This window comes from Ranitomeya imitator, chromosome 2, assembly GCF_032444005.1.
Source record: "Ranitomeya imitator isolate aRanImi1 chromosome 2, aRanImi1.pri, whole genome shotgun sequence".
Classification (NCBI taxonomy): Eukaryota; Metazoa; Chordata; class Amphibia; order Anura; family Dendrobatidae; genus Ranitomeya; species Ranitomeya imitator.
Window position 1 is genome coordinate 492,338,080 of NC_091283.1, and position 12,007 is coordinate 492,350,086.

Genomic DNA, 12,007 nt, shown 5'->3' on the forward strand with positions numbered 1-12,007 from the left:
ACACTCAGTATTGGGATATCAGGGGCAGTAATAGGGACATATACGGCAGCAGCGGCTCAGTATTGGGGTATCAGGTGCAGTAATAGGGACACATACGGCAGCAGCGGCTCAGTATTGGGGTATCAGGTGCAGTAATGGGGTCACATATGGCAGCAGCAGCGGCTCAGTATTGGGGTATAAGCAGGATGAGGAGTTTGTGCAGGTTGGGAATAGATGGTGATGGGGCTGGAACATGAGAAGTGAAATGTGTCTTTGTTGTACTCTCTGCAGCCGAGTCCTGGCTGGAAGAAGTTGTCATGTCGGTCTGGGCCAGATGGAAAAGACGGGAAAAATGAACGATTCCATCAAAAAGGACGTCAGCGGTAAGACATTATCTGTAACTGTGCTGTGATCTCTTATATGTTCTGGAGGGCTGGTATCTACCACTGACCATATGCAGTAATATCCATATTGGTCTTTATATAGAGATTATCTTGAGTAACAGCACGGTCATCTGCTGAGGTTCTCCTCCAGTATTTGGGTGTGTCACCGAGTTGTAATCAAGGTTACCTGGTTAGGGGCCCACTCAGAAGCTTCGTCCCCCCTGGACCAAAACCCTAGCTACGCCACTGCTTCCTCTGCATCAGTGGCGTAACATGAAGCTTGTGGTCCCCAATGCAATATCTCCATCACAGCCCCCAACCGTCTAGCCTTAGTAGTATTGATCTTCGCATATGGGCCATAAAGATTGCTTGGGCCCCCTTTTGTTTCAGGGCCTGGTCGCGTCTGTACCCCTTATATCTATGCAAGTCGTTTTTACATAGAAATTAATATGTTCATTCTTTGGAGTATTTTGTTGGCTTTTCTCAGTTGGGTTTCAGAGCAGTGCCACCTGCAAAAGTTGTCATGTCCACATACCCTAAGTGATATTTTTTATTTAAAGTAGACACTAAATAAAATGTATATAAAATAAAATTTATATACGCTGCTCCCTTAACTACTTTCTAATTTCTAGTATAAGAAGTAAACATACTGTACAAACCCCTCCAAATAAGTCAGAACATCCATTGGGACCCAGATGATGCCGCAGCCATATTGCTGCATCTCCAATATCGAACCAGGAATCTGTACAGCGCTGATGAGAACCACAAGACAGAAACACATCTATTCACATATGGATGTCTCTGGGAAAATTATATTCAGACTCCTTGCTGATGAGGACCAAAAACCAAAAGCAGATCTCTCCACAAATGAATATTTCTTAAAAAAAACACCGAGAATCATGTATAATAGCTGTGTAAGCTATGAAGGTCCTCAAAGTGGGTCAATTTCACTTACCTCTAGGGGAAAAAATAGAGGCTCTAACTTGTGGCCACCAGGCTGTTGCAAAACTACTATCCAAGCATGTCACTGAATAGAAGGATACATTTAACCAATGATGTAACATAAATCAAGTGGTAATTGTTAGGGTATATCATATACAGTGGGTACGGAAAGTATTCAGACCCCTTTAAATTTTTCACTCTTTGTTTCATTGCAGCCATTTGGTAAATTCAAAAAAGGTCATTTTTTTACATTAATGTACACTCTGCAACCCATCTTGACTGAAAAAAACAGAAATGTAGAATTTTTTGCAAATTTAATAAAAATGAAAAACTGAAATATCACATGGTCATAAGTATTCAGTCCCTTTGCTCACACACTCATATTTAAGACACATGCTGTCCATTTCCTTGTGATCCTCCTTCAGATGGTTCTAAATTGGTACTTAATGACCGAGCCAATTTTTGCAATTCGGACCACTGTCACTTTATGAAGTTATAACTCTGGAACGCTTCAACGGATCCCACTGATTCTGAGATTGTTTTTTCGTGACATATTGTACTTCATGTTAGTGGTAACATTTCTTCGATATTACTTGCGATTATTTATGAAAAAAACGGAAATATGGCGAAAATTTTTAAAATTTTGCAATTTTCAAACTTTGTATTTTTATGCCCTTAAATCAAATTAAAGAGATATGTCACAAAAAATAGTTAATAAATAACATTTCCCACATGTCTACTTTACATCAGCACAATTTTGGAAACAAATTTTTTTTTTGTTAGGGAGTTATAAGGGTTAAAAGTTGACCAGCAATTTCTCATTTTTACAACACCTTTTTTTTTAGGGACCACATCACATTTGAAGTCATTTTGAGGGGTCTATATGATAGAAAATAACGAAGTGTGACACAATTCTAAAAACTACACCCCTCAAAGTTCTCAAAACCACATTCAAGAAGTTTATTAACCCTTTATGTGCTTCACAGGAACTGAAACAATGTGGAAGGAAAAAAATTAACATTTAACTTTTTTTTGCAAACATTTTAATTCAGAACCATTTTTTTTTATTTTCACAAGTGTAAAAACAGAAATGTAACCATAAATTTTGTTATGCGATTTCTCCTGAATACGCCAATACCCCATATGTGGGGGTAAACCACTGTTTGGGCGCACCGCAGAACTTTGAAGTGAAGGAGCGCCGTTTGACTTTTTCAATGCAGAATTGGCTGGAATTGAGATCGGACGCCATGTCACGTTTAGAGAGCCCCTGATGTGCCTAAACAGTGGAAACCCCCACAAGTGACACCATTTTGTTAACTAGACCCCTTAAGGAACTTATCTAGATGTGTGGTGAGCACTTTGAACCCCCAAGAGCTTCACAGAAGTTTATAACGTAGAGCCGTGAAAATAAAAAATCGCATTTGTTTACACAAAAATTATCTTTTTGCCCCCAAATTTTTTTTTTACAAGGGTAACAGGAGAAATTAGACCACAAAAGTTGTAGTGAAATTTCTCCTGAGTACGTTGATACCCCAATATGTGAGGGTAAACCACTGTTTGGGCGCACCGCAGAGCTTGGAAGAGAAGGAGTGCCGTTTTACTTTTTCAATGTAGAATTGTTTGGAATTGAGATCGGACGCAATGTCGCGTTTGGAGAGCCCCTGATGTGCCTAAACAGTGGAAACCCCCCACAAGTGACCCCATTTTGGAAACTAGACCCCCCATGGAACTTATCTAGATGTGTGGTGAGAACTTTGAATGCCCAAGTGCTTCATAGACGTTTAGAATGCAGAGTCGTGAAAATAAAAATAAAAAATTTTTCCACAAAAAAGATTTTTTAGCCCCCATGTTTTAATTTTCACAAGGGTAACAAGAGAAATTGGACCCCAAAAGTTGTTGTCCAATTTGTCCTGAGTATGCTGGTACCCCATATGTGGGGGTAAACCACTGTTTGGGTGCACGGCAGAGCTCAGAAGGAAGGAGCGCCGTTTTGGAATGCAGACTTTGATAGAATGGTCTGCGGGCGTTATGTTGTGTTTGCAGAGCCCCTGATGTACTTAAACAGTAGAAACCCTCCACAAGTGACCCCATTTTGGAAACTAGACACCCCAAGGAACTTATCTAGATGTGTGGTGAGAACTTTGAATGCCCAAGTGCTTCACAGAAGTTTAGAATGCAGAGTCGTGTAAATAAAAAATATTTTTTTTTCCACAAAAAAGATATTGTAGCCCCCAAGTTTTTATTTTCACAAGGGTAACAGCAGAAATTGGACTGCAATAGTTGTTGTCCAATTTATCCCGAGTACACTGATGTGCCATATGTGGGGGTAAACCACTGTTTGGGCGCACGGCAGAGCTCGGGAGGGAAGGAGTGCCGTTTTGGAATGCAGACTTTGACAGAATGTTCTGTGGGCGTTATGTTGCGATTGCAGAGCCCCTGATGTACCTAAACAGTAGTAACCCCCCACAAATGACCCCATTTTGGAAACTAGACCCCCCAAGGAACTTATCTAGATGTGTGGTGAGAACTTTGAATGCCCAAGTGCTTCACAGAAGTTTAGAATGCAGAGTCGTGAAAATAAAAAAATATTTTTTTTTACACAAAAAAGATTTTGTAGCCCCCAAGTTTTTATTTTCACAAGGGTAACAGGAGAAATTGGACCCCAAAAGTTGTTGTCCAATTTATCCCGAGTATGCTGATATGGGGTAACCCACTGTTTGGGCGCACGGCAGAGCTCAGAAGGGAGGGAGCACCATTTGACTTTTTGAGCGCAAAATTGGCTGTCGTGTTTGGAGACCCCCTGATGTAACTAAACAGTGGAAACCCCCCAATTCTAGCTCCAACCCTAACCCCAACACACCCCTAACCCTAATCCCAACCCGATCCATAATCCTAATCACTAACCCTAATGATAATCACAACCCTTACCCCAAAACAACCCTAATGTCAACCCTAACCATAACCCTAATCAAAACCCTAAATCCAACACACCCCTAATCCTTATCTCAACCCTAACCTCAAACCTAACCCTAATCCCAATACACCCCTAATCGCAACCCTAACCTCAACCCTAATCCCAAACCTAACCCTAATCCCAAGCGTAACCCTAATGCAACCCTAACCCTAACACCAACCCTAATCCAAACCCTAACCCTAATCCCAACTCTAACCCTAACTTTAGCCCCAACCCTAGCCCTAACTTTAGCCCCAACTCTAACTCTAGCCCTAAGGCTACTTTCACACTTGCGTCGTTTGGCATCCGTCGCAATCCGTCATTTTGGACAAAAAACGGATCCTGCAAATGTGCCCGCAGGATGCGTTTTTTGCCCATAGACTTGTATTGCCGACGGATCGTGACGGATGGCCACTGACGGATCGTGACGGATGGTCCGTCGTGCACTGGATCAGTTGTGTTTTGGCGGACCGTCGGCACAAAAAACATTCAATGTACCTTTTTTTGTTCGTCGCGTCCGCCATTTCTGACCGCGCATGCGTGGCCGTAAGTCCGCCCCCTCCTCCCCAGGACATAGATTGGGCAGCGGATGCGTTGAAATACTACATCCGCTGCCCACGTTGTGCACAATTTTCACAACGTGCGTCAGTATGTCGGGCCGACGCATTGCGACGGCCCCGTACCGACGTAAGTGTGAAAGAACCCTAACCCTAAATTTAGCCCCAACCCTAACCCTAAATTTAGCCCCAACCCTAACCCTAAATTTAGCCCCAACCCTAACCCTAAATTTAGCCCCAACCCTAACCCTAGCCCTAACCCTAGCCCTAAACCTAACCCTTGCCCTAACCCTAGCCCTAACCCTAGCCCTAACCCTAGCCCTAACCCTAACCCTAGCCCTAACCCTAACCCTAGCCCTAACCCTAGCTCTAACCCTAGCCCTAACCCTAACCCTAGCGCTTACCCTAGCCCTAACCCTAGCCCTAACCCTAACCCTAATTTTAGCCCCAACTGCTCTTCTCCTGCCGGCCGGCAGATGGCGACAGATGGCGGGCGCACTGCGCATGCGCCCGCCATTTTCTTTTGCCAAGAAGACCAGGAGGAGCAGCAGGAGGACCCAGGGACACTGGTGAGTATAATAGGGTCCCCGAATCCCCCTATTTCTCTGTCCTCTGATGTGCGATCACATCAGAGGACAAAGAATTACACTTTGCTTTTTTTTTTTTTGCGAACGCCGGTAAACTGTTAATTAATGGCGATCGCAAAACAGGGGTCGGTAAAACCGACCCCGATCATGTTCTTTGGGGTCTCGGCTACCCCCGGCAGCAGAGACCCCAAAGATTCTCCCGGTGGCGGCCGGCGGGCGCACTGCGCATGCGCCCGCCATTTTGAAGATGGTGGCGCCCATCGGGAGCCACGAGGAGCACCGGGGGAGACAGGTAAGTATTGGGGGGCTACCTGGGACCCCATTTCTCTGTCCTCTGATGTGCGATCACATTGGAGGACAGAGAAATTAAAAAGAAATCGCTTTTTTTTCTTTTTGCGATCGCCGGTAAACAGTTAATTACCGGCGATCGCAAATGCGGGGTCGGTAAAAAAAACCCCGAATCATGTTCTCTGGGGTCTCGGCTACCCCCGGCAGCCGAGACCCCGGAGAAAATCCGACTCTGGGGGGCGCTATTTACTTTTTCCACAGCGCCGTTAATTAACGGCACTGTGGTTTAAGTACCCTTAGCGGCCGCCGTTAAAAGGCGTATCGGCGGTCGTTAAGGGGTTAAACTAATAGGACTTGATTTGGAAATACACACACCTGTCTATATAAGACCTGACATCTCACTGTGCATGTCATACCAAATGAGAATCATGAGGTCAAAGGAACTCGCCAAGATGCTCAGAGACCGAATTGTGGCAAGGCACAGATCTGACCAAAGTTACAACAGAATTTCTGCATTACTCAAGGTTCCTAAGAGCACAGTGGCCTCCATAATCCTTAAATGGAAGAAGTTTGGGACCACCAGAAGTCTTCCTAGACCTGGCCGTCCAACCAAACTGAGCAATCGTGATAGAAGAGCCTTGGTGAGAGAGGTAAAGAAGAACTCCAAGATCACTGTGGTTGAGCTCCAGAGATGCAGTAGGGAGATGGGAGAAAGTTCCACAAAGTCAACTATCACTTCTGCCCTCCACCAGTCGGGCCTTTATGGCAGAGTGGCACGACAGAAGCCTCTCCTCAGTGCAAAACATATGAAAGCCTGCATAGAATTTGCTAAAAAACTCATGAAGGACTCCCAGACTATGAGAGATAAGATTCTCTGGTCTGATGAAACGAAGTTAGATCTTTTTGGTGATAAATCTAAGTCGTATGTGTGGAGAAAACTGGGCATTGCTCATCACCTGCCCAATACAATACCAACAGTGAAACATGGTGGTGGCAGCATCATGCTATGGGGGTGTTTTTTAGCTGCAGGGAGAGAATGACTGGTTGTCATTGAAGGAAAAATGAATGCGGCCAAGTACAGAGATATCCTGGATGAAAACCTTTTCTAGAGTGCTCTGGATTTCAGACTTGGCCGAAGGTACACCTTCCAACAAGACAATGACCATAAGCACATACCTAAAATAACAAAGGAGTGGCTTCAGAACAACTCTGTGACCATTCGTGACTGGCCCAGCCAGAGCCCTGATCTAAACTCAATTGAGCATCTCTGGAGAGACCTGAAAATGGCTGTCCAACAACATTCACCATCCAACCTGACGGAACTGGAGAAGATCTGCATGGAAGAATGGCAGAGGATCCCCAAATCCAGGTGTGAAAAACTCGTTGCATCATTCCCAAGAAGACTCATGGCTGTACTAGCTCAAAAGGTGCTTCTAATCAATACTGAGCAAAGGGTCTGAATACTTATGACCATGTGATATTTCAGTTTTTGTTTTTTAATAAATTGGCAAAAATTTCAACATTTCTGTTTTTTTTCAGTCAAGATGGGGTGCAGAGTGTACATTAATGTGAAAAAAATGAACTTTTTGAATTTACCAAATGGCTGCAATGAAACAAAGAGTGAAAAATTTAAAGGGGTCTGAATACTTTCTGTACCCAATGTAGGTCATAAAGATTGGATGGTCTATCAAGAAGTATCAGTGCACACAACATTTTTCGCCTTCTTTGTAGTTTCAGGGAGGTGGCATTTTTAGTCCAGTGGCAATGGAAGTTCTATAGAGCCAAAAATGTTGGAAGAGTCATTAACAGTATAGAGGTGGTATGCAAATCATTGGGACAGTCAATTAAAAGTCAAGTTCACACAGTGCAGTTCTGGTGATGGTTTTAGAACTCATATGTAGATAGATAGATAGATAGATAGATAGATAGATAGATAGATAGATAGATAGATAGATAGATAGCAGTAGTGTAGAATAGGCATTCCTTCCTCCGGTCTCTGTGCAGACTGTTAGTGGTGAGGTGGCAATGTCTGTTTTCTGCTTCTTCATATAGAAAAAAGTGCATTCTTTTCTTTGCTGTCATGCTGCAAAAATTAAAGACACATCTCTGCCCTGGAAAACTTCCAGCCACAGAAAATCACAGGGAGGGCCAGGGAAATGATCATGCAACGTGTCTGCGTGGATGTGTGGGGCTGGACCATGCTTAACTTGGATGGGATTTCTGGGCTGTACGGTGGTTCTAATTACACTTTATACTATCACACAATAGTCATTGCAAAGAACACCATCCCCCAATACAACGTGTCAGAGAGGGGAGGAATATCTGTCTATCTAGCATTTTATAGCAACAGGCTAATCTCCCTGTCTGACTATCTATCTATCTATCTATCTATCTATCTATCTGTCTGTCTGTCTGTCTGTCTGTCTGTCTGTCTGTCTATCTATCTATCATCATCATCTATGTATCTATCTCTCATCTATCTAGCTATTATCTATCTATCTATCTATCTATCTATCTATCTATCTATTATCTATCTATCATCTATGTCTCTATCTATCATCTATCTATTATCTACCTATCTATCATCTATCTATCTATCTATCTAGCTATTATCTATCTATCTATCTATCTATCATCTATCTATCACATATCTATCTATCTATCTATCTCTCTATCATCTATCTATTATCTATCTAGCTATTATCTATCTATCTACCTATCTATCTATCTATCTTTCTATCTATCATCTATCTATCTATCTGTCTACTATCTATCTATCTATCTATCTATCTATCCATCATCTATTATCTATCATCTATCTATCTATCTATCTATCTATCTATCCCATATCTATCTATCTATCTATCTATCTATCTATCTATCTATCTATCTATCTATCTATATCTATCTCATATCTATCTATCTATCTATCTATCATCATCATCATCTATGTATCTATCTCTCATCTATCTAGCTATTATCTATCTATCTATCTATCTATCTATCTATCTACCATCTATGTCTCTATCTATCATCTATCTATCTATCTATCTATCTATCTATCTATCTATCTATCTATCATCTATCTATCTATCTATCTATCATCTATGTCTTTATCATCATCTATCTATCTATTATCTATCTAGCTATTATCTATCTATCTATCTATCTATCTATCTATCTATCTATCCCATATCTATCTATCTATCTATCTATCTATCTATCTATCTATCTATCTATCTATCAGTCTATTATCTATCTATCTATCCATCCCATATCTATCTATCTATCTATCTATCTGTATATCAATTATCTATCTGTCTATCTATCTATCTATCTATCTATCTATCTATCTATCTATCTATCCCATATCTATCTATCTATCTATCATCTATCTATCATCTATTTATCTCATATATATATATATCTATCTATTATCTATCATCTATCTATCTATCTATATATCTGTATATCTATTATCTATCTATCTATCTATCTATCTATCTATCTATCTATCTATCTATCTATCCCATATCGATATATCTATCTATCTAGCTAGCTATTCTCTATCATCTATCTATTATCTATCTATATATTATCTATCTATCTGTCTATCTGTTATCTATTATCTATCCATCTATCTAATATCTATCTATCCTTGTCGTCCATGACATATTTAAAAGGTCTCATTCAGATGTCCGTCAGCTCCGAAACACTGATGACACTCTGTTTTTTGCGCATATGAAGAAACACGGATGTCTGAATGACACCTAAGTTGGTGATCCGCTTATTGGATGGAATCTGTTAATAAGTTGTCATAAATTGACATCCTGATATATGGGGGAACCTCATCAAATATTGGTATATAGTGGTTAAAAATTATATATGTTTGAATATTTGAGCCCCAAAAAATGATTGTGCACTGCACAGTCCAACAATCTGCAGTAGGGCACTTTTGCACCTTGTTGATGGATTTACCATATCACACACTAGTTAGAATACAATCATAAAAGTCAGATTTTAAGGATGCACATAACTCTGTTCAACTTTTCAAAGTCAAGTCTTCTAAACAGGATTGTTTTTCTAGAGGTAGGTGCGTTCTCTATTCAGGATCCTTATATCTTTGTCGTAGAAGAGTAGTTACAAAGAGTTTCTCACTTTGGAGGACCAGTCCGGTCATCCACACATAGGCATCCCATTGATTTCATTGATCATCGTTTGATGAGAGGCTGTCTGATCACACATATTAATGACCTATTCGCAAAAAATACCATCAACATCAGACCGGCGGGTGTATGACATCCGAACCCTCCACCAATCAGCTTCTATAAGCTCCTGGAGCCAGCAGATATAAACTCATTGAATAGAACTGCAAAGCACAGCTTCATACAATATGTAGCTGCCACTGTCGGGTACTGCAGAACAGCTCCTTTTGACAAGATGAAACCAGAGAAAATGACATCTAATCGGTGGGGGTGCCAAGTTTTGAACCACCACTGATTTGATACTGATAATCTACGTATAGGTAATCAATATGTCATGAGCCGGCAAGCTCTTTAATTTCCCCTGTGGCAGCGCTGAAGGATAAATGAACACTTACTGCCAGTTTTCCCCTCAAATTCCAGTTAATTTCTGAGGATCTTAACAGGGTTACACTTTGTGACTAGCTTATTGACCTCAATACACCCTTCTAAAAGTGATTATTCCCAACAGAGAACCCCTTTAAAGTGAAGTTGACACCTGATACGTGTAGCCTGAGCCAGGGGCAGCAGTTATCAGGCACTGGCTGTATAAACTCAGCTAGGTATGTTTGACTCTGAAATGGCGCTGGATCGGGCAGCAAGTATCAGCTGCCAGGTTCTCTTTCAGTCTCTCCCTGGAAGCAACCAGAATCTAGAAGTTTGTTGGCCATGGAGTCAGGGTGTGTCTTGTGTTTACCCCATTATCAGTTGGACAAGAATAAAGTACATGAAGTGTCCAGTGGGCCTAGTAACTTGCAGAGGTTAGAACCGTGAGAACTACTGTTGAGTGGAATATGTATAATCAGGAATCCAATAGAGACCCAACAATGTGCAAATCGTGACAGACTATGAGTCTTTTTGAATTTTTACTTGATTTATTCAAAAGTGGACATTTTTCATCACCGTCCATCCTGTAGAGCATGTCACGGTTTGGATCCACTGATTATGGGCTGCCAGCCATGGTTACTAGCTATGATATCCAGTAAAATTGAAGAGGCTACATTATTTTATAGGATGTGACGGATAAGCTTCAAAGACCATTACTGTACTTCATAAAATATCAATAGTATAGCCCTACTTCGTGTGAGTTTGGACTGCCCCACAAGAGTACATTCTACGATGATGGGCCTATGTTCTGACACAATAATGAGACCCAACTACAACAGGGGTTCGAATAAACAATCACAACAACAAGTTCCCTGCTGATGGGGGTCTATTACATTTTTAGATTATGTCACAAATAAATGATCAGTCCACCTTGGTCATATACCCTTCATGCAATAGTAGTAGTACAGCTGCAGAATAAACAGGGGACAGAAACATGTTCTGTAGGGCTAAAAATGTGCAGATGGAAAAACCTTTAGCTTGGTGAGCACAACGTACACCAGTTCTTCACTGACCAACACTCGAGAGCTCAGTAAGGCATGATAACCGTCCTGTTTGTTGGGATCTTCCCACCATTGCTCTAGATGTTTCTGAGCCTACCTGTTATAGGAACGAAGCAAGATAGCCAAACTGACGTTTTGACCTTTTGGCGTTACTATTTTGTAAAAATTTACCAATGACCTCAGTATTACCTCCACATAACATACAGGCACAGTTAAGCAGGTGTGGTTATAAGAACTCACCAAACAACTCTACATATCTCAGCTTCCTGATATTGTGATGTTGGGTCTAACAGCCAACACACTTAAGACTTAGATTTACGCCTTCTCTTGAAAACTAACCTATATGTATGTCCTTTGAAGGCATCATATAGAGAGGGTCCCATGCTTGGGAGCCTTACCTCCTTAGAAGCCAAATTGGAGACAGTCCAATCATGGACACCACAACCTGGTAAACAGCAGTGGCCTCACTTGAAGTTTGTGGGCCTCAATTTTAACGGGTCTTCAATAGTTTTGGTCTAATCATATAGGTTAAAGAGACCTTTTGGGCCTGTGTAGGCTTCACGGCCCTGGTGATGCTGCAACCCCTGTACCCACTACAGTTATGTCCCTTTGGGTAAGCCACTTGTTCCTGCAGGACAACCCTACTTATATGAGTGGAAGCTGCCATGTTGATTACTCAGTAGCACAAC